Source organism: Podarcis pityusensis, assembly GCF_964106645.2.
Source record: "Podarcis pityusensis genome assembly, chromosome: 6".
In the NCBI taxonomy this organism is placed as follows: domain Eukaryota; kingdom Metazoa; phylum Chordata; class Lepidosauria; order Squamata; family Lacertidae; genus Podarcis; species Podarcis pityusensis.
The window spans coordinates 8,486,279-8,510,452 of NC_138030.1; the positions used below are offsets into that span (position 1 = coordinate 8,486,279).

At 44.0% G+C, this 24,174-nt stretch overlaps 1 long non-coding RNA gene across 1 annotated transcript in view; it reads left to right on the forward strand.

Annotated features, from left to right (window-relative positions):
• The first annotated feature begins 3,455 nt into the window (after positions 1-3,455).
• LOC308480281 overlaps positions 3,456-24,174 on the forward strand; it is a 59,760-nt gene continuing 39,041 nt past the window's right edge. The window contains exons 1-3 of the long non-coding RNA XR_013987990.1: positions 3,456-3,591; positions 16,153-16,255; positions 23,860-23,945. This is a non-coding gene — a long non-coding RNA (uncharacterized lncRNA). The remainder of the gene's footprint in view (positions 3,592-16,152; positions 16,256-23,859; positions 23,946-24,174) is intronic.

The window sequence follows — 24,174 nt, forward strand, 5'->3', positions numbered from 1 at the left end:
GTTAATCTTAGGCATAGCATTCAGGGTGTGACTGGTCCTTGTGGATCAGGACAGGAAAATAGCATGGAGGGGGGACTCTAATCCTTTGTTCCCAACATGGTCCTTATCCTGATCTACACACACATGTACAGCTGCTGTTTGCCCTGGGAGAAAAGCTCCCATTGGTTTTGATGGAGACGTTCTTCCTGATGTAAATAGCAGTTGTATTTCTGTGGGCATCCAGATCAAGGCTGAAGAAGGAAGAAACAGTTACAAAAACCCCTGCCCCCACACTATGGTCCCGATCCAGGACAGGATTCCCTTGGTTGCTGTTTAGTAAAAGAGCTTGTGTCCTAAAGGAAATATCAAATCCGACACCTGTTTCACCTCTGCAATGTTAGAATAGAGACTGCGCGTTACCCAACCAAGCCTTCACCACAGGGAAGTAAAACTAGATTTATAATAGGTCAGATTTCATCAGAATAATTTATCCAGCAAGACTTCCAAGCCCTCTCTTTTTTTTTTACACAAACTCCCGCTGCTTGCTTCACAGTTACGATCAGAGCACTTAATCAATCATCCTCCGAGGACTGATATAAGTAACCCCAATTAGAATAAACTGGGGCGCATTTTCCATGGGAACAGCCCAGTTTTGAAAAGAAAAGGCTTTGACGGGGAAATTGTATGAGGCAAAACCTGCCTTATTCTAAAAAAATATCAGACAATCAAGTGACCTTGGACTGAAACAGAACACATTCTGGTCTCAGATATTGCAGCCCTCTGGCATTCATTTATGTCAGCACTAGTAGCTGTTAGGGCTCCGCAATAGATTCAATTGAGGCCTGAGCCAAATCTGACAAATTCAGAGAAACTCAGGCATTGGATGACTCAGGTGCAGAAAGCCATGGATCATTGCAGGTCATGTTGGGTGGCCCAGAGCCATCTGTGGCTCTCAGGGGTGAGGCATCAGGCAGGAAGGAGAGGCAGGCATTGGGCAGAAAATCCTACAAAAAGGCCCAGAGCTTTGCCAGGAGAATCTTCTGCTGCCTGACTCTCCTTGCTGAGAGAATAATAATAACAATAATAATTTTTTATTTATACCCCGCCCTTCCCGGTTCAGAAAACCGGGCTCAGGGCGGCTAACAACAAATTTAAAACACTTAATTGATGCAACAAAAAAACAGCATAAAATACAGTATAAAACATGAATAACAATAAATTCAGAATTCAAAAATCAATTTAGGGGGAGGGAAAATCCATCCAATAAACATTAGATGATCACCAGGGCTAGCTGGCAAAGTTAGTCCTATTTCGGCCAGCAAGGAGACCAGGGGAGAATTAGCTGTGGGATCCCAGAGCGGGTAATCTTCGTAAAAAGGGGAGGGGGAGGGAAGGAAGGGGAATAAAAGATCAGGCTAAGTTCAAATAGAAAGCCAGGCGGAATAGCTCTGTCTTACAGGCCCTGCGGAAGGAAGTTAAATCCTGCAGGGCCCTGGTCTCATGGGGCAGAGCATTCCACCAGGTTGGAGCCATCACTGAGAAGGCCCTGGCCCTGGTGGAGGATAGTCTGACTTCCTTAGGGAAGCAGCTTGCAAGAAGCAAGATCAATGCCTCTGTAGAGGCACCAATCCTGCCAGATACAGAGCACTCCCTTTCAAGCAGCTTCCCTGCAAATAAGCCATTTGCAATGAAGCAGGATGAACTTCTTTGCTGTTCAATGGAAGCACCACTCTTGCATGGTTCAGGACACCCCTTAGCAATTGGCTTCCCTGCAGAGAATCATCACCTCAGCATTAATAAGCTGTTTCTGAGTGTTGCAGACATTTTAAGCTGTGTTGCATATTTAAAATCCACAAGTTGTATGGGGCATTTTATCTTAGAAGGGAAAGGGAAAGGAAAGCATTTAAAAATGAAATTAAAATGCACATGGACAAATAAATTCAAGCAGAGTAGTCTTTGCGCCTTAGACATGATACAAAGCATTCATGTGGAGGGGGCAAGCTGTAGCCCACTGTATGTTGCTAGACTAAAATTCCCACAATCCCCAACTATTTGCTAAGTTGGCTGGGGCTGATGGGACATGGAGTCCAATATCACCTGGAGGGCTGCATTTAATGTCTTGGTTTTGAGCACATTGTGCTTTGTCCAGTGATATATCCAGCATAGTTAAAGGTAAAGGGATCCCTGACCATTAGGTCCAGTCATGGATGACTCTGGGGTCGTGGCGCTCATCTCGCTTTATTGGCCGAGGGAGCCGGCCTACAACTTCTGGGTCATGTGGCCAGCATGGCGAACCAGAGCAGTGCACAGAAACGCCGTTTACCTTCCCACTGGAGCGGTACCTATTTATCTACTTGCACTTTGACGTGCTTTTGAACTGCTAGGTGGGCAGGAGCAGGGACTGAACAACAGGAGCTCAGCCCGTTGCGGGGATTCGAACCGCCGACCTTCTGATCGGCAAGTCCTAGGCTCTGTGGTTTAGACCACAGCGCCACCCGCGTCCTATATCCAGCATACATCAAGAGGAAAAAAACCCCCAAAGCAAATATTCTTCGCCTTTTCTCTGTCCACCTCGCATCATTCTCCAACACTGCTGGTGTCAAAACAGTTAATTTGCACATCCTATCCCACCTCTCACCCCAGCAGTGGCCAATTTTTGTTTTCTGTCTCACGCAATGTCCATCTTTGAAAAAGTGCTACCCAATATCAAGCCCGACACCTTCATCCTGGCCAGACAGTTTAATCATCCAAATGCTCCAGAGGTGCATTGTTTTCAGACTCACTGTCTTTGCTGTTCCCCAGTGGTACGGCAAGTGAGTCACTTGCAGTGTTGGAAGAAAACGGACTAATTGAACTGGTGTGAGGTGGCTTCCATCCCAGCAGCCCATGGTCCTCTGCAAGAGGAAGCCTGTGGTTGGATGGTGCTTTTGGTTCCTTAGTCACACTGTGTGCTGCTCCTCACACATTTTACCCTGTTCTTCTAAATTACAAATGAAATGACCACTTCCTTGGGGAGCTCATTGTCAGAGCAAGCGAGCGGATGCATCGGCAGGTGATGTTTACAGCGACTCAGCATAAGAAACCAAGCCAGACTCAGCAGACGGGATCTGATTGGCTCCTCAGGTCACCTGATCCCGCTGGGCTATAAAAACTGCAGTACCCTCTCCAGCCATCTGCATGATGAAACTGACATCCCAGTGCAAGATGACTTATAGTGCCGTTAAGGGTACGATTTTTTTAAAAAAATTATTTCTATTTATTAAATTTGTATACTGCCCCATACCCCCAGGATTTGAACCCTGGGCCGCTGGTGAGCCCTTGCCCACAGAGAGGCAGCATACAGCTCTTTCAGATGAGGATAGCTCTAGAAAAAGTCATAAGACTTGCAAATGTGAAGCCTGGCCGCATTAATTTTATTCAGCACCTCCTCTTCCCGTCAAATCTCCCCTCTCCCTCCCTCCCTCCTTCCTTCTATTCCTCCTTTCCCATCTCTCCGCTCTGCTCCTCAGGAGCTGTCGGCCATAGTGTTCCAGTTCAGGGACTCTTGCAACAGAAAAGATCAGCTGTTGGAGAAACGCAAGAAAGGCCTTTGGGGAGTGCCGTGGCCGCAAGGTAATCAGCAGGCAAAGTTATTATCATTATGCTGCTAATTAATTCCCAGCTCATTACATTTCCTGTGGCTAATTTGTACTCGCCACTGATTTGATTAAACTCATCTCTATGCTAATAAATGTGTTTTTTCCATTTGTTTCAGCGACTGTAGGAAGGAGAGCTCTGTATTTACATACTTTGACGTTTATCAAATAAAACACAGGGTCTGAATAAATCCTACTCTGATTTACAATTCTGGTTAATCAACAACCAAAAGAGAGCAAAGAGGGGGGCGACCCAAGAAGTTAAGGGCACTTCTTTATTCAAAGCAAGCATGCCTCTGTGTGTGTGTGTGTGTGTGTGTGTGTGTGTTGCATGCACAACCGTGTATTGACACACACACATTAAAAAAAACACAATACTTTGCCCTGGAATTGACCCAGCACAGCTTCCGCAAACCAAAATAACTTTTCTAAGAAATGTCCATGTTGGGAGCCCACCTTATAATCGAGTTCTTTGCCAGATCGTGTACTGCTTACCTAGGGGCCATTGCATATTAAATAGCCACTGCAAGGGGACTAATTTAAATTACTTCTCCACAGCAGCTTTTTCCACACAGCCGGTCATTCATTCTCTGCGGCTTGCCATTCGCCCATCATGACACATGGCTTTATTACTTTACGTTCCACTCAGTTGTGAATGGACGCCAGTAAAAGTGTTGTGTTTCGGGTGATGTGACATTTCTGTCCATGTTGAATTTATTTCATACTCCCTTTTTTAAATGCATACTTTACCCAGTGCTGGATTTACATACCAGCAAATTAAGCTACAGGTCAGTGCCTGAAATTAAGAGAGGGCCTCTCAGTACAGAGGGTGGGGTCCAACTAACTTGTCCCATTGGTGCAAGGAACCAGGCAGAGGGCCTTCTCGGTAGTAGCGCCCACCCTGTGGAACGCCCTCCCGTCAGATGTCAAGGAAATAAACAACTATCTGACTTTTAGAAGACATCTGAAGGCAGCCCTGTTTAGGGAAGTTTTTGCATGTTTGATATTTTATCGTGTTTTTAATGTTCTGTTGAAAGCCACCCAGAGTGACTGGGGAAACCCAGCCAGATGGGCGGGTTATAAATTTGTTGTTGTTGTTGTTTAGTTGTTTAGTCGTGTCCAACTCTTCGTGACCCCATGGACCAGAGCACGCCAGGCACTCCTGTCTGCTACATTATTATTATTATTATTATTATTATTATTATTATTATTCCACTTGAACAAGGAAACTTTTGCCTATTGTCCTCTCCCTGAGCACATCCATGCCCTTCCCAAATCTGCTCCAGTGGGTTGGAGGAAAACCCAGAAGAGATTTAGTGGAATGCAGGAGGGAGGCAGAAATTTCATTGTGAAAGCCAATGTCCATGCATAGACATAATGAATTTGTTAGCTACCATCCCACTCACCCCCAAAAATTCCTAAATCTCAAGTTTTACATTATTACCTTTTGCTTGGATTGTTTGTTTGCAGTTTGCTGGATTGCAAGTGTGAAAGTTCATTATTTCTATTTTCATTGTTCGTTCTGTCAGAATGACATGGGCTTTTTTTATATATAATGGTATGGGGGCATCTTAAATTAGGCATTGTTTAGAGCCTCGACTTGCCTTAATCTGGCCCTGACTGTGTCTTATGACATATGACAAGTTCTAAAGGCAGTTTAGGAGGATTAAAAAAAGAACAGTGCAAGTAGTATCAGCCTGGATGTTCCTTAGAAGAGGGTTGTTCATTTGCTGAAGGTACTCCCCTCATACTTGGGGCAGCAGAATGCAAGCACAGGGGGATGTTTGCAATGCAGTGTGTCCCCACAATGAACAGAAGATTCAAGCTGCAATGTGAGGTCATTCAACAATGCATGCACATCAAAAGGTTTTATGAAATTACTGGATTATCAGAAGACTGCGAAAGCCCAGTCTTCTTGATAAGGGATGACTCCAGCATTCCATGTACCTCAACGGCACTGGATGTGGATACAAGCTGTGTGAACTAAAGAAAAACTTCTGGGAAGCATCTAGCAATGGAGGAAGTTGGGCCACGTCACATCTGAATGCAAACCCACTTCATTTGCACTTCTCAAAACAACACCAGGACCAAAATGCCGCTGTCCTTTCAATTTTGCACTTCTCCAACTTTTGTGATGCGCTTCTTCAACCCAAAAAGATACTAAAAATGTGTACGTTAAAATGTAATAATAATAATAATAATAATAATAATAATAATAATAATAAATTGTTTATACTCCGCCCATCTGGCTGGGTTTCCCCAGCCACTCTGGGTGGCTTCCAGCAAATTATAAAAAAATAATAAAATGTCAGATATTAAAAACTTCCCAAAACAGGGCTGTCTTCAGATGTTTTCTAAAAGTTGTGTAATTCTTTATCTCCCTGACATCTGATGGCAGGGCGTTCCACAGGGAGGGCGCCATCACCAAGAAGGCCCTCTGTCTGGTTCCCTGTAACTTTACTTCTTGCAGTGAAGGAATCGCCAGAAGACCGTCGGAAGTGGACCTCAGTATCTGGTCTGAATGATTATATTGGGGAAAGTTACATTATAAGTATGCAATAATGCTGATAAGGACTGTATTACCCCACAAGAAGAAGAAGCACACAATACTGTCAAACAGTTTCCAAGCTTGAAAAAATGTGTATAATATTTAGTAAAATTGTACGGAAAAATGTTTATCGTAGGAGAAGTGCATACTCAAATGTGAATGCATTTTTGTGTGGACTTCTTTTTTAAAAAAAATGCACACTGATGCAGAAATGTGGATGCAGAAAACTGAATTTAAGCTTGGATAAATAAGAAACTGAGAGGAACTAAAATGCACACATTCACCTATCTCTATTTACATCTGAACTGTGTCAGAGAAGGTAGACAGATACCCTTCCTCCTCCTTTCATAACACTTGGTGGTAGTCAACTAAGTTTTACTCAGAGTAGATCCATTGAAATGAATGGACATGACTAAGTTAGGTCCATTAGTTTCAGTGGACCTACTCTGAGTAAAGCTTAGTTGAATATCACTTGCCAAACTCAGGGTTATTCTACAAGGTACTGGTTCTGTTCTATAAGAGCTCAAGGTTCACAGAGGGAGACCGGCAGTGTCCCATCAAGAGGTCACTGAAAGCCTCTTCAGGACCTTGGAGAGCTCCAGGCGTCTACTGAAATATCTATGCAATCTGTTGTCTTGGCAAGGACCTAGCTCCAGCTAAAGCCTTATATAGACATGGTCTGAACTGTAATGCTTAAGTCCTCCCTTCCCAGAGGAGCTGGCTAGCTCTTAAAGGGCTCTCACCTGATTCTTGGGTTATGTAGGGCAAGGAAGAGCAGGGTAGCGTGGGAGATTCTTCCTCTGAGTCCGAGGAGAGCAGCAAGACTGTGTCTCTGGTTAAGAAAGTCCTAGAGATGGTTGTGGCCATTCCTTCCCCAGAGAAAGAGCTAGAGTCTCATGCTCTTCTGACTCTGTCATACAATGCAGGGTCTCTGGGTTATGACATTAATTTGCAGCCCATCCAGGATAGTTAAAAGAAACTACTTTTTCACACAACCTATAATTAGCTGGTGGAATTTACTGCCACACAATGTGGAGACAGCCATCCGACCCAGGAATGAAATAAAGTTACTTTTTAATTTACTAACACTAGTGAAAATATTAATAGCGAAGAAATGAACTCTGAAGAATTGCCTCCAGTGCATCAATGGATTAATAAATCTTTGGCAATAATTGGTCTTTTAAAATTAAGCATAAATTTAACTTTAGAAAGCAAAGAGCTCTCGCTCTACAGGTATATTCACGTTACTTAGAAAGTTGTAGACCGTTGTGAGCTGTGGTACGTCAGGAAAGAACTGATTATGGTACAATCCTATACCCACTTAGCTGGGAGTAAGTTCCACTGGATTCAACTGGGCTTGCTTGAGAGCCTGGGTGGTGTAATGGTTAAGAACGGTAGACTTGTAATCTGGTGAACCAGGTTCGTGTCCCCGCTCCTCCACATGCAGCTGCTGGGTGACCTTGGGCTAGTCACACTTCTCTGAAGTCTCTCAGCCCCACTCACCTCACAGAGTGTTTGTTGTGGGGGAGGAAGGGAAAGGAGATTGTTGGCTGCTTTGAGATGCCTGAGGGTAGTGAGAAAGCAGGATATCAAATCTAAACCCTTCTTCTTCTTCTTCTTGCTTATTAGTAGACATGCATAGAATTGCACTCAAGCATATTCAAGAATTTGTGATTGAGGACGGTCTTCAGATTCTAAATGCCATTGCATGTCTGCTATAAAATTCTGTCAAATACTGAATATAGTAATATGTCATCCATTGAAAGCTATGAGATATTTAAGGTTGTGGATCTGCCAACTATCAAACACTGTCAAATGTCAGTTGTCAGCTATCAGGTATTGATACCTAATATCATATGATTGCAAGCTCAGAAATCAAATAGGTCATGCATTTTGTGACTTGTCTGAAGAATATTTAGCACCTTATTTTGCCAAGGAGAAATTTGAAGTGAATTTTCAGGGAGAAAATCATTTCGGCTACAGTCTATAGTGCAACCATTTTTCTTTTCTTTCTTTTTCTTTTAATGCCACATCTCGTAATCTTACATTTGTGTTTAAGGCAAACTTACAATTCACTCCCTTTACTGCTCTGGAATTTTATACATGAACAAGGAAGCGAAATTACCATTAATGCTATTCCCTCAGTATAGATGCTCTTTGATTATGTAGTTGGGTCCAGGGAGAGGAGGATAACAATAGCTCATTGCACCAAAACATAGGAATTAACATCAAAGCAATGCAAAGCAAATGACATTACGGCATGCATATTAATAAGGAAGCAGCTAAGCAAAGATCATGGGCAAAGCAGCCGTACAACAGAGAAAGTGAAATCATGCTAACAAGATATCTTCTGAAGTCATTGGAAAGATGTGCTCTGAAGTCATTAGACCTGAGCTTGATTATGCCTCAGTTATATCTTCATTTCAATAGTTCATATTCTGTCTTTATTTCTTTGGAAACACATGGCGCTTTTGCTAGGCATCCTTGAAAGCCACCAGTAGAAAACTGTTTTGTGTTATGTTCTGCAATCTCTGAGCAAGAGCCCAATCCATCCGTAGAGTCATATTTCCGCCATCTCAATTTGCATTTCCATTGCTTCGAGCTTGCCACTGCCTTAGTTCACTGACAGCTCTGGGGTGTTTTCATGCCTGGGTGTTTAACTCACAGTCTCATAGCATCATGGGTTTTGCAGTTGGGAAGAAGAGTAAAGCTGTGTGCATTTTTCTCACAGGACAAAAGTAAAATAAGAATAAAGATGCCTTGACATATGAGTGTTAAAAGAGCACAAGAATACAGATGGAGGAAGGGGTTAGTTATGGTTAGGGTTCAGCCCTGACCAGACTTGGAACCTCATAGGAGGAGCAGGTGCAAAAGGACCTTCAATAGATCTCTGCACCAACAGTGATCCTGAGGAGGTTCAGATCCAGACATCATCACCTCAGGACCAGAGGTCTCAGCACCACTTGCTGAGGAGCTGGGCTGTCTACTTGGCATGCCCAGGGCCACAGAAGCAAAGGAGATGACAAGCAAGGCAAAAGCATCAGGGCCTTGTTAACTACGTGTGAGACTTCTTAGGAGGAAAGGTAAAGGTAAAGGACCCCTGGAGAATGACTCTGGGGTTGCGGCACTCATCTCGCTTTACTGGCCAAGGGAGCCAACGTTTGTCCGCAGACAGTTTTTCTGGGTCATGTGGCCACCATGACTAAGCCGCTTCTGGCGAAACCAGAGCAGCGCATGGAAACGCCATTTACCTTCCCGCCGGAGCAGTACCTATTTATCTACTTGCACTTTGACGTGCTTTCGAACTGCTAGGTTGGCAGGAGCTGGGACCGAGCAACGGGAGCTCACCCCGTCACGGGGATTCAAACAGCCCACCACTTGCCCTGTCATGGTCTGGCTGAACACCAGGAATGGTTGGAGCCTATAACTCTTATGTAAGCTTTCAGTCTGAGTTGCAACAGCTCCAAGCATCTCAACCCCAAGCCTTCCTGAAAAAGGAAAAGGACAAATGTTATGGGAAGGAGTAAGAGGAACTGGACACAAACTCACTGTTCCCAGTAGCAAGCACATGATGAGAGTCACATGTAGTTTAGGCATGAGGGGGAAATTCAGTTTGGTTCACATTTAAATGCAACCCTACTTTATTCTCAGATCTCGAAACTATATGGAAACTGAAACACAGCTAGTTTGTGCTTTCCTGAATTTTGCAATGCTACGCTCCAGCAAAGTAATGCATACAAAGATGTGGACATTAGGGAAATGTGTGCATTAAAATGCATATATTGGTGAAAGTAACATACAAAAGCACAGGGAGAATTGCTTGCAAAATGTGCCTATAAGGAAAAATGGTATTTAAAAAACATTGAACACTATTTACATACCACTTGATTGTTTAAAAATAAGCAAACCACTAAGCAGTTTAAAGGGTTTTTTTATTAGTATAATAGGAGGCATGAATACTAAAAGGTGGGCAAATATTCATAATGACTTTTTTAAAAAAAGGAAAACAGAAATGTAGCAAAATTAAGGTTGGAAAACTGAGAAAGCAAAACAGACAGATGTGCTCATTCCTGTTGTAGTGCCATCCACAGCTGAGCACTGAAATGAGCTGACAGAATGGTCACTTGGACCCAGTGCCAGATTTACGTATAAGCTAAACAAGCTATAGCTTAGGGCCCCACTCTCTTGGGCCCCCCAAAAAAATTTAAAGAAAATAAACACCTGGATGTACATTTCCAAAATATAAGATAAAAAACAAATAAAATAAAACCTACATACAGCAACAGTGTTTTGTGTTGTGTAGGCTTCTGTGATATAAGTAATGGGCCCTGCCTGCTAGCCTGCTCCCTAAAATATCACTAGTTTGCTCTTTTCTATATATAGGTTGCCTACGTTCTGCATGGACTGGTTGCACATGTGCAAATGGCTTTAGATACCTATTAGGGCCATAAATTACCATATAGCATATATTCAACACAAAAAACAGCGACAATTTGTTGTTGACAAAGGACAGCTGAACATATAAAGCAGGCAAAGGCAGACTCGGCCCTCCAGATGTTTTGGGACTACAACTCCCATCATCCCTAGCTAACAGGACCAGTGATCCAGGATGATGGGAATTGTAGTCACAAAACATCTGGAGGGCCAAGTTTGCCTATGCCTGATATAAAGGGCCCCATTACCTTCGGTAGCTTAGGGCCTCATCAAACCTAAATCCAACCTTGCTTGGACCCCTGAAGTGTGACATTACCATTTTGGACTCTTGAGCCTTCTCAAATGTATGCCTGCATATCCACCTCATACTGTACTTGGGATGGATATCAGACCTCTGGGACTGATATCAGGCCTCCGGGACCATATAACACTGGCCTTAAAGTATCTACATTGACTCCCAGTACATTTTCCAGCACAAGTGTTGGTGCTGACCTTTAAAGCCCTAAACGGCCTCTGCTCTGTATACCTGAAGGAGCATCTCTACCCCCATCATTCAGCCCGAACACTGAGGTCCTGCACCGAGGGCCTTCTGGCGGTTCCCTCACTGCAAGAAGCGAAGTTACAGGGAACCAAGCAGAGGGCCTTTTCGGTAGTGGCGCCCTCCCTACGGAATGCCCTCCCATCAGATTTCAGGAGATTAAGAACTACACAACTTTTAGAAGACATCTGAAGGCAGCCCTGAATCAGGAAGGTTTTAATGTTTCACATTTTGTTATGTTTTTATAAGTGTTGGAAGCTGCTCAGAGTCATTGGGGCAACCCAGTCAGATGGGTAGGGGAAAAATAATAACATTTTTATTATCATTGTCATTAGCAGTTATGCTACTGTGCCTCTCCTGCCCAGTTTGAGGAGATTTGCACAAGAGAAAAGCCCCACCCCCACCAAAGGATCAGGGCCATATCTTCCTCCCTAAGTAACTACAGTGGTACCTCTGGTTAAGAACTTAATTCGTTCCGAAGGTCTGTTCTTAACCTGAAACTGTTCTTAGCCTGAGGTACCACTTTAGCCAATGGGGCCTCCCACTGCTGCCTCGCTGCCACCACACGATTTCTGTTCTCATCCTGAAGCAAAGTTCTTAACCCGAGGTACTAATTCTGGGTTAGCGGAGTCTGTAACCTGAAGTGTCTGTAACTTGAAGCGTCTGTAACCCGAGGTACCACTGTATTCAAAGGAGGGAGGGACGTCAACCTATATCCAAAAGGCTGCTGGAGGAGGGGCGATTTCTAGCAGAGCAAAAGACCACATCTCTCAGTGCAGCAGTAAACAGCAGCTGTGTTATATGTTCCGACTATTTTCCCCAGACGCCGGCGGACTTCATGGACTCTTCTGCCTCCTTCTGAATTAACTCGTGCTACTGTGTATACAGGGTGGAATCAAACAGTGCGACACAGTAAACCCCAAGGACTCTTCCCCTTCCCTTCATACCGACCTCATCTGTGACTGATTCAGTAAACAGACCTATCACACAAAGTAATGACTGAGACGTACGTGTGTGAGAGAGGGAGGGAGGTGGGAGGGGAGGATAGAGAGGGAGTTCCAAAAGATAGCCACAGGGACTTCATTTTCACTCTCCTGCAATTTCACAAAACACATAAATAAATGGTGTAAGGATACAGCGGCGCTGGCAACTCTTTGTAGGCATGCAGAGTGGTGAATTTAGCTCACTGCTGTGTGGCCCATTGGCAATGATAGCCGGCAACATTGCATCTGTCCAGAATATAATGGAATGAAGAGGAGGATATTGAGAGATGAGATTAATCCCTTTCCTCAGACTCTAGGGACTATGTGCCCGCCTTCAAGCACTAGGCTCCAGAAACTAAATGATGATTTTCTTGCAAAACCAGGGATGCCCAAGCACACACACATACATTTTCATTGGGGTTGTGCACTGAAAATTGGTAAAAATACATGGGAGTGTCAGGGTGATATGGAGAGGATCTCAGAGTTGGACTGGGGGAACTCAGTTACAAATCCCACCTAAGCTACAAAGTAAATGGGTATTTTGAATCTCTTTACTGTTTCTGAACTGCACAAGGGTGTTACGAAGCTTGATTGAGATAAACCTAGTGACTGCTAGTAGGCTGATTATTTAATTTAATGCCACTTAATATATTAAAAAATATCTGCAAGCGATGTACAGAAAACTGAAGCAACAACAGACAACATGAACAAACATATTACAAAAATACAGTGATATCTTGGTTCTCAAACACCTTGGTTCTCAAACGCCCAAAACCAGGAAGTAAGTGTTCAGGTTTTTGAACGTTTTTCGGACGTCCGATGCGGCTGTCGGCTATGGTTTCTGGGGCGCCTGCACCAATCAGAATCTGCACCTTAGTTTTTGAACATTTTGGAAGTCAAACGGACTTCTGGAACGGATTAATTTTGGTGCTTTTGTTTTTGCTATTTATTTTGCGTTTTTGTTTTTGAGGCTTTTGGGGTTAATTTGTTTTTGTGACTGAGTGGAACCCAGTTCAGCTACTGATTGATTGATAGTGTGATTGTGGAAATGGATAAAAGCCCCTCACCCAAACAATGACTATAATCAGTGCAGGTAAGAAAAAATAATAATTTAATTTTTTATCACCTACAGTACTGTCTTATTTATTTTATAGTACAGTACATTGATTATTGCTTTCATTTTATTGATCAATGGTCTTGTAAAATTCATGTTAAATAGTTGTTTTAGAGGTTGTTTTTAAAAGTCTGGAATGGATTAATCTGTTTTGCATTACTTTCTATGGGAAAGCGTGCCTTGGTTTTGGAACGGACTTCCGGAATGGATTAAGTTTGGGAACCAAGGTACCACTGTACACAGTTACGTACATATGAAAAGATTACATAGATACAAAGTTTATATATCAATCGATATCAAGTCACTTTCCTTCTGACACAAACTCCCTCATGACCACTGGGTTCTCACACAGGGTCCAAACAAACTCTTGGCTGACTCACAAAAGTCTCGCAGTGAGAGGAGTTCCTGAAAACAATGGACATCACTCTAGTTTTTCACTTGGGACTTGGTTTTGATGGGCAGGCCCATGGTAGATGTTGCTTCCTCAGGCTGCCTGCAGCTGTGCTCCATTCAGGTACACTTTCCACATCCAATTCCAGGTACAGCACGTTTGTTGGGTTTCCCAGGGGATCCAGAGGACTGAGGAAAGGGCCTCTCTCCACTCATAGGTCTTTCTTCACCCTTTGCCCTCTCCGCCTCCTCCAGCTGATGGTTCTCAGTGATGAGTTGCCCAGACTGGTCTGGGACTAGTTCAGCTGACCTTGAAGCTTTATAGCAGGACGCTGACATGGAACTGGCTCTCCGGAATCGCTTGGTGGACCACCTTGGACCAGAGGGGGTCAAGTATTTGGAGTTACCCTATCTCAGCTGGACAGCGTTGCCCTAATCCACTAAGAGATAGTGAGGGACGCATGGGCAGCCAATGCAGTGCCCTCTAGGTGTGATTTGGCCCCAGCTGGCATGGCCAATATGGATGAAGGGAGCTGGAATTTGACAGCTTCCAGAGGGCACCATGTTGGGTACCTCCCAAGAAGGGAATCAGTTCTCCTGACTTGCAGTGCACTTGGTTTGAGCTCTGAGTTGTCTGCCAGAAAGAAAGAAAGAAAGAAAGAAAGAAAGAAAGAAAGAAAGAAAGATTGGGTATATGTTTGATATAATAGACCATTTTTGCTCCTTCTGTTTCCTCTGCAAGAATTCCCTACTAGCAAGTAGGGGTTTTTTTGTTTTGTTTTTTACACCATAGGTTTCTGTATGAATATAAAAGCAGAACGAAATTCTGCCTGCAAGACTCCTTGTTTTTAGTATTATTGTTTCTGAAACCAAAAACATTTCTCCCCACTGGCTAAATGATGTCCTGGCGTATTTGACAACATACGTCAAGCATTCTCTGTTGCCCTGAGCCCTCCCATCTCCATCTGTAGAGTGAATGTTAACAGGAGGAGGTTGCTATGATTATTCTAATTTCTTTGGCATCCAAAAGGATTACATTTTTTCGACTCACAACCACAGTTTGTTTGTTTGTTTGTTTGTTTGTTTGTTGTTTGTAAACCTTGTGACTAGGTGAGATATCCATCCCACATTTGTTCCAGTTAAGCAATGGAATTCATGGAGAGTCCGTATGGTATAGTGGTTTGAGTATTGGCCTAAGACTTTTGAGACCAGGGTTCAAATCCCCACTCGACCATGAAGTTCAGTGGGTGACCTTGGACCAATCCCTGTCTCTCAACCTAACCTACCTCAAAGGGTTGTTGTGGGAATTACATGAAGCGGCGGAGAACTGTGGAGCTCCGTGGAGGAAAAAGTGGGATATAAATGCAATTAATAAATAAAATAAATAAATAAAGATGGATTCTCCTTCAAACACTCATCTGGTCTCCAACAAACTTGATTTGTGTGTCAGGTGATGCGCACACATGCACACACACACACAAACCCATCTAGATGGATACCATGTCTACTTGTGAGTCCTACTGAGCTCAGTGGGACCTTGGTCCTTGGTACAGTAAGTGTTTAGGGGTTTGCAGCCCTAAATGAAAGACCTTTTAGCCAACATGATAGACCAGGGGTAGGCAAAATAAGGCCCGGGGGCCGAATGCGGCCCAATTGCCTTCTCAATCCAGCCCGCGGATGGTCAGGGAATCAGCGTGTTTTTACATGAGTAGAATGTGTCCTTTTATTTAAAATGCATCTCTTGTTATTTGTTGGGCCTGCCTGGTGTTTTTACATGAGTAGAATGTGTGATTTTATTTAAAATGCATCTCTGGGTTATTTGTGGGGCATAGGAATTCATTCATATATATTTTTCAAAATATAGTCCGGCCCCCCACAAGGTCTGAGGGATGGTGGACTGGCCCACGGCTGAAAAGGTTGCTGAGCCCTGTGATAGACTGTTACAAATGGGTGAATCTGTCTATTCCAATCCAGGTCAATTTTGCAGGTTTTATCCATAATTCACTTTCATTTCCACATTAACCTGCATACACACACACACACACACACACACACACACACTAGTTTCAAACTAGCAGTCTTCCACTACATCTGCATATTGTAGTTGTTGCCTTCTACTGCAACTGCTAAAACTACATGTTTTAATGCCTATTTCAGTGTGCATGCTCTCTCCCAATAACAATTCAGATGTGCATTTTCTGGCAAAATATGTGTCCGTCTGAGAGCTACGAATGACATCCTTTCTTATAGGGACCTGCAAGGCTGAATTTCTCAACCATCGCTAAGTAGTGTGGTGCAGAGAATGAGTACAGGATTCAAATGCTGGAGTCCCTACATTTAATTTCCAGTATCTCCAGATAAAAGATGTGTGGTAGTGAGATAGGAGAGACCTTTGACAAGAGTTTCTAGAGAGATTTTCTGCCATTCTCAGTTAACAATATGCAGTTTAGTGTACCATTAATCTGACAGTCCAAGGAAGCTTCTTGCAAACAAGTGTGTTATTCAAATATGTTTTTTTTCTCTCCACACAGTCTAAAGCATCTATATTGGAGCAGTGGGTTACAGTACACAGCTGGAGCAGAGTGTACTGGATCTCACCATGGCTTCATCAGACAAATTGGTCCAAATTCCTATGTATGTGTTCATGTGTGTGCAACTGAGCACCATCCCCATTTCAGATTTTGCAGAACACAGCCGTTGTTTATTTTAAAGGTGGAAACCAGCACTTTGAAAGCAGGAAGCTTTGCTCATCCCCAGCTTAAAAGGATGGAGATGGAAGATTACAACAGCACCGAGATGAGCTTCTGGCTCCCAGCCTTTTCTTCAGAATCAGCCTTCTCCTTGCCTTGGGCTTTTGGTCTAGCGGTAGCTAATGCGAGATGACAGGTTGGGCTCCCTTAGGGGCTAACGTGGGCAATTTCAATCCTGGCATTTCAATTTATCTTTAACCAGCAGTTTTCAAAAGGGTAGAGCTAAAAAAGAACTTGGCTTAGTCTCTCCCTCTCTCTCTCTCTCTCTCACACACACACACACACACACACACACAAAATCAGGGATGCAAAATGTATTAAAAAGGATTAACTCCTTAAGAATGAGTTTTACACAAAATGGATTGCGTTCTCTCTATGCCAGGTCTTCCTTTTGCTCCTTCCATTTTGCCCCTCTCTCTTTTTAACGTGTTTTCCTTCTCTTGGTGAACAACGTCCCCCTGAATTTGATGGCCTCCAGCTTTATGGCTGATAACAACTGCTATGCTGAATATATGACCAAGAAAATAAAAGGTTCCATCCTCTAGGCAGGGTTCCAAAGAGCTATTTAGGGCATACCCAAGCCTCAACATTCCTAGTGGGATTTTTGACCTCTTCCCCCTTTGATATGCAGATGCTCACAACCTATCACAAACCGCTTTTGAATGCCCCATAGAGATTCAAAAGAGGTTCACTATTCAGCATGGCAGTTGCCATTTGCAAAAAAACAACCCCTCTCAAAAAAAGAAAGGGGGAAAAAAAAGGAAAACAACCCCCCAAACTGCCTTTTGGTGTTCTTTGGATCCCAGCCTTATCATATCTTGATTCCCATCCTTACCCTCTTCTGCTTTCAGCCAAATGCAGGGAATTCCAGAGCTAAAGACAAGGTAAAGGTAAAGGGGCCCCTGACCATTAGGTCCAGTCATGGCCGACTCTGGGGTTGCGGCACTCATCTCACTTTATTGGCCGAGGGAGCCGGCGTACAGCTTCCGGGTCATGTGGCCAGCATGACTAAGCCGCTTCTGGCGAACCAGAGCAGCACACGGAAACGCCGTTTATTTGGCAATTAAATCCTGCCGTCCAGTCAGCGCTCCCCTGCGTAGCTCTGCTGGGGCTGACCTGGGCAAGAAAACAGAGTCGCAGCGGTCCTGCCGTCCGTGTGAGATAGAGGGATAAATCAGTCCAGAGACAGTTCGTTGCTATCTCTAAAAACGTTTATTTACAAGCCATAAATCAGTCTCATCCCATCGGAGCTTTCCGGCATCTCTCCGGTGCTTAGAGCACACGCAGCTTCTTTGCAGCGTCTCTCAGTCTAAAGTGAAACCAACTCTCACAGACAAAGACGGACGTACGGCCCTGCGTCAGGCCCCTCCCAGATACAGGACACCAAGGAGTTTTAACCCTGTAAACTCCAAACTCCACAGTTTACCTTCCCGCCGGAGCGGTACCTATTTATCTACTTGCACTTTGATGTGCTTTCGAACTGCTAGGTTGGCAGGAGCAGGGACCGAGCAACAGGAGTTCTCCCTGTCGCGAGGATTCTGATTGGCAAGTCCTAGGCTCTGTGGTTTAACCCACAGCGCCACCCGCATCCCATAAGGGCTCCTCTTTTAACCATTAATAACTCTTAGGTCCTGGCATAGGTCCATTCGGGCTGTACAGGAGAACATGGATTAAGTCTGCATGAGAACCTTTGGACTGAAAGTACAGGATGGAGATAGAGGCATTATATCAAATGGCATTATTTTGATAAAGTTTCTGAAATATCTCGTTTCCCATCACCCATCCCCTAGGACAGGATTGGGGAACCTGTGGCTCTCCAGATGTTGTTGGATTCCAGCTGCCACCAGCCCAAGACATCATGGCAAATGGACAGGGGTGGGTGGGAGTTGTGGTCCATCAAATTATGGAAGACCACAAGTTCCCCACCCCTATTCTAGAAAAAGACTACTTTGCAAAATTGCATCCAAATATACTCCACCGTGTGTGTGTGTGTGTGTGTGTGTGTGTGTGTCGAACTGCAATTCATCCCACGCTCACATGCTGGAATGTTCTGGAATGATGCTTGGTGAAAGGAGAATTCAAAATGGATGCCAGGCTACCCAGCAAGGGTGGGTCTACTATTAAACAAATGAAACCTCAGAGCCCCTAATCCCAGAGGGTCCCAGAAGTGACTTTAGCCCATATCGCTTAAAAAAAAAATGGGTCTAGTAGACACAATCTGAGTCACACTGATTTGAGGCAAATTGATATCTATCTATCTATATCATCTATCTATCTATATCTATCTATCATCTATCTATCATCTATCTATCATCTATCTATCATCTATCTATCTATCTATCTATCTATCTATCTATCTATCTATCTCTATCTCTATCTATCATCTATCTATATTTCAAGCTTCAGGACCCCCCAAAATGTAGGTCCTCCACTGGATGCAAGGCTCCAGTGTCCTTGCAAGGTTGATGGCTGTCCTGCCCCACTCCATCCTCCTCTCTCTCTCACGCACACTTCATTTTGGCAACTCAACACTATTAAGCAGCACGAGGGACCAAGGTCTACCCATCACTTTACTTGACTGCGATGTCCCAAAGTGACGCTACATTAGCGGCATTAGAAAGGTTGAATACAACACCCACTGCTTTTCAAAGTTCTCCTGCTGCCCACAGATGACAAGTAAGCCTGCTAAGAAGATTGCCCCGGGTCCCTCGAGCCTGGAGCCAGCCCAGCAACGAGCAGGATCCCCCTTCAAGATACTGCACAGACAAGTTGAACCCCTAAGTAAATTTTGCTCACTATCCCAGTGTGTGACTGTTGAGCATTTGTACTGCAGATGTGCAAACAGCGACACAGAAACAAAGAAGATGTCATGGATCAAGGAAGGGGAAATGAAAGTATAGTCCCAGAGTATTAAGTGAAGATACATGAGGCCGACACATTGCTGAACCTTGGTAAGTCTGAGTCTGATCAATGCTTAGCTGGGAGAATGACTGGGAACCACAAGTTGTTGTTGTTTAGTCGTTTAGTTGTGTCCGACTCTTCATGACCCCCTGGACCAGAGCACGCCAGGCACTCCTGTCTTCCACTGCCTCCCGCAGTTTGGTCAAACTCATGCTGGTAGCTTTGAGAACACTGTCCAACCATCTCGCCCTCTGTCTTCCCCTTCTCCTTGTGCCCTCCATCTTCCCCAACATCAGGGTCTTTTCCTGGGAGTCTTCTCTTCTCATGAGGTAGCCAAAGTATTGGAGCCTCAGCTTCACGATCTGTCCTTCCAGTGAGCACTCAGGGCAGATTTCCTTAAGAATGGATAGGTTTGATCTTCTTGCAGTCCATGGGACTCTCAAGAGTTTCCTCCAGCACCATAATTCAAAAGTATCAATTCTTTGGTGATCAGCCTTCTTTATGGTCCAGCTCTCACTTCCATACATCACTACTGGGAAAACCATGGCTTTAACTATATGGGCCTTTGTTGGCAAGGTGATGTCTCTGCTTTTTAAGATGCTGTCTAGGTTTGTCATTGCTTTTCTCCCAAGAAGCAGGCGTCTTTTAATTTCATGACTGCTGTCACCATCTGCAGTGATCATGGAGCCCAAGAAAATAAAATCTCTCACTGCCTCCATTTCTTTCCCCTTCCATTTGCCCGGAGGTGATGGGACCAGGGCCATGATCTTCGTTTTTTTGATGTTTGAGCTTCAGACCATATTTTGCTCTCCCCTCTTTCACCCTCATTAAAAAGTTCTTTAATTCCTCCTCACTTTCTGCCATCAAGGTTGTGTCATCTGCATACAACATCTGAGGTTGTTGATATTTCTTCCGGCAATCTTTATTCTGGCTTGGGATTCATCCAGCCCAGCCTTTCGCATGATGAATTCTGCGTATAAGTTAAATAAGCAGGGAGACAATATACAGCCTTGTCATACTCCTTTCCTAAAGGGAACCACGAGTAAGCTTCCATAAGTTCTGTAATGGAAGAATGGTGAGACCTAACCTAAATGATCCCACAACTGCCATAGATGGTTTTGTGAAACTCCAGGAAGAAATACAGTAATGAATATTGTTAGCATTTTTACAGCTCTGCTGGCACCATACAGGCCATCATAAGCAACAACTGTTGGAAGTACGACAGCAAAGATCATCAAATTAGGAGCCAACGGGTTAATTCTGATTACAGTTCACCTGTCAACCAAGAAGAGCAGGTCGAGATGTTGCTTAGCAACCAGTCGGAATAGTATGATCCTTGCTGATGTAACTCATGCTCTGATTGGCTGTGTAGTTCATGTAGGCATCCCCCCCCCCCCCGGTAAATGTTGCTGAATATCTTCCTGGTATGGACTAGGCCTGAATTACTAAGAAAGACTAAACCCCTGTGTTTATTTCTTCTCAAGTTGTACACTGTTCTTGTTGAGTTTACCCAATGAAGTATTAACAGTTTCTTTTCTCTCTGGGCTCTGTATGTGTTATTCAAGTGACTCATCTAGCAATGTCAAAAGAAATGGGCTTTTTTTAACTGTGATGGCCCCCAAGGAGTTTACAATCTAAATATCAAGTGAGCTGGAGTGACAAATAGAAGGGAGAGATCGGAGAGGAAAGACTAACAAACAAGAGAGAAGAAGGAAAGCCAAGATAACAAGGGACCAACAAATATGCGCAAGATGTGGGGGCAAAAATGTTTCCCATTCAGAGTTCCAAAGAGATCCAAAAGCATTCCTCACTCAAGTACTAACTCCTTTGCTTTCCACACCTAGGAATGGATATATCTGTCAACTTCAGTTTCTGATTTTCCCAGTCTTGATTTTGGTTTGCCACATTCCCCACCAGCTGACCAAAAAAAATGTCCATCACTTTGCTGCACAATTCTACCATAAATATAACACCGGTCTTGAAAGACCTACATTGGCTCCCAGTACGTTTCTGAGCACAATTCAAAGTGTTGGTGCTGACCTTTAAAGCCCTAAACGGCCTCGGTCCAGTATATCTGAAGGAGTGTCTCCACCCCCATCGTTCTACCCAGACGCTGAGGTCCAGCGCCAAGGGCCTTCTGGCAGTTCCCTCACTGTGAGAAGCCAAGTTACAGGAAACCTGGCAGAGGGCCTTCTCGGTAGTGGCACCCACCCTGTGGAATGCCCTCCCACCAGATGTCAAAGAGAAGAACAACTACCAGACTTTTAGAAGACCTCTGAAGGCAGCCCTGTTTAGGGAAGCTTTTAATGTTTGATGTATTACTGTATTTTAATATTTTGTTGGAAGCCCCCCAAAGTGGCTGGGGAGACCCGGCCAGATGGGTGGGGTATAAATAATAAATTATTATTATTATTATTATTATTATTATTATTATTATTACTATTATTACTATTGTTATTATCATCATCATCATCATCCCAATACACACTTTTTGCAAGCAATTTCCCCTGATATGCTGCATTTTGGATGTTATTTCCACTAATATATGCATGTTTGTGCACAATTCTTACTAATATGTGCAATTTTTACACATTTCTATGGCTGGCGAACTACATTGCAAAATGAAAAGACGTGTGAATTCAGAGGGACAGCTGTGCTTCAGTTTGCCCAATGGTTTGAGAAGCACCAATAAGAAAATTTTCATTAAAATGCAAATCAAACTGAATTTCTCCTCCAACTCTACACATGTTAACATTGTTCCATCCACTGCTTCCCCCCCCTCAGGGGGGTACTCAAAGGTCCACAGTACAGGCACTTCTTCTTTTTTGTTATTAAAATGTGTGGCACTCACTATAACAACTTCATGATGAGTACCGGCACGTATTTTTCTAGAGAGGGGAAAAAGCACTGGCTCCATCCCTCTCATGAACAGTTGTTGTACAAATGCAAAGGGTTGGCCACATGCACTTTTAACAAAAAATACTGAGGTCCCTTCTGCATTATGCATTTAAAGCAGTATCATACCACTTTAAAAAGTAATGACTTCCCCCCTGAAAAATAAAATAAAATAATAATAATCTGGAAGCTATTGTTTGCTACAGGGGCCATGAATTATTAGGAGACTGCTATTCCCTTCACAATGCTATGATTCCCAGTGGAGTACAGGGTCAGGTTTAAGGTGCTGGTTTTGAGCTTTAAAGCCCTATGCGGCCTAGGACCCTTGTACCTACGGGACCGCCTTTCCTGGTATGCTCCGCGGAGGACCTTAAGGTCCACAAATAACAACACTTCGGAGGTCCCAAGCTGCAAGGTGGTTAGATTGGTCTCAACTAGGGCCAGGGCCTTTTCAGTACTGGCCCCAACTTGGTGGAACGCTCCATCACAAGAGATTAGGGCCCTGTGGGACTTGACATCTTTCCGCAGGGCCTGCAAGACAGAGCTATTCCGCCTGGCCTTTGGATTGGACTCAGTCTGACCCTTATGTTTCCCTCCCCTTATGGTTTTGATTTATTGGCTACCATTAAAATGAGGCTGCATTTTAAATTGTATTTTAACCCATATTTTAATAAACTGGTGTTTGTTTGTTTGTCCCCCCCCCCATTATGTTTTATTGTAATTTTATTGGTGTTAGCCACCATGAGCCTGGCTTTGGCCGGGAAGGGCGGGGTATAAATTAAAAAATATTATTTATTATTATTATTCATTCCCTGGGAAGATTGTTAAACCGCTGTGGAAACTGTAACTCTTTAAGGAGAATAGGAACCTCACGCCAACTCTCAGCATGCTTAACAAACTACAGCTCCCAGGATTCTTTGGGGGAAGCCATGACTGTTGGAACTGAGGTGATGCTTCTTTAAACGTAGAGTGTTGATGGGCCCTGAGCTACGTGGGCATAAGTGTCGGGTGCAGCCCCCACGTCCTCCTGCAAAACAACCACGTGACTTAAGCCCAAAAGTGGGGTGGTTAGAAGGAAGAGAAACATAGCCTCAAAGAGAGGTTGTTGTTGTTGTTGTTTAGTCGTTCAGTCGTGTCCGACTCTTCGTGACCCCATGGACCAGAGCACGCCAGGCACTCCTGTCTTCCACTGCCTCCCGCAGTTTGGTCAAACTCATGCTGGTAGCTTCGACAACACTGTCCAACCATCTCGTCCTCTGTCGTCCCCTTCTCCTTGTGCCCTCCATCTTTCCCAACATCAGGGTCTTTTCCAGGGGGTCTTCTCTTCTCATGAGGTGGCCAAAGTATTGGAGCCTCAGCTTCAGGATCTGTCCTTCCAGTGAGCACTCGGGGCTGATTTCCTTAAGAATGGATAGGTTTGATCTTCTTGCAGTCCATGGGACTCTCAAGAGTTTCCTCCAGCACCAGAATTCAAAAGCATAAATTCTTCGGGGATCAGGCTTCTTTATGGTCCAGCTCTCACTTCCATACATCACTATCAAAGAGAGGTACCCTACCCATAATCAAAGGGAAATTATTCCAGGTCTGAATGGGTTAAAGTGCTCTTTCCTCCCCCTTCAGTTTCCACAAAAGAGTGTGTCTTTGCCTCTCACCCCACCCTCCTCTGCCCTCCCTCCCTCCTTCCCACTGCAGCCCCCAGAGATGCAGGCGATTTCAAGCAGAATCCTAGCAGATGGTTTTGGTGATGTGATGCACAAGAGGGTCGCTCCCAGGAGCTGGTGAGTCAGTTAAGTTAAAAATGAAGTGACGAGTGCACAAATGTTGCCTCCTTTCCGTTGGCCTATTTTGGAGGCTGCCATGTATATACATTTACCGTCAGCCAAAGTACTGTTGTGTAAGCAGAAAACCTGAGAAGCGTCCTCAACCCATGTATCTGCTCCATTTGAAGCCAGAAAATTTGTTCGTTCTCTCTTTCTCTTTCTCTTTTTCCTTCCTTCCTTCCTTCCT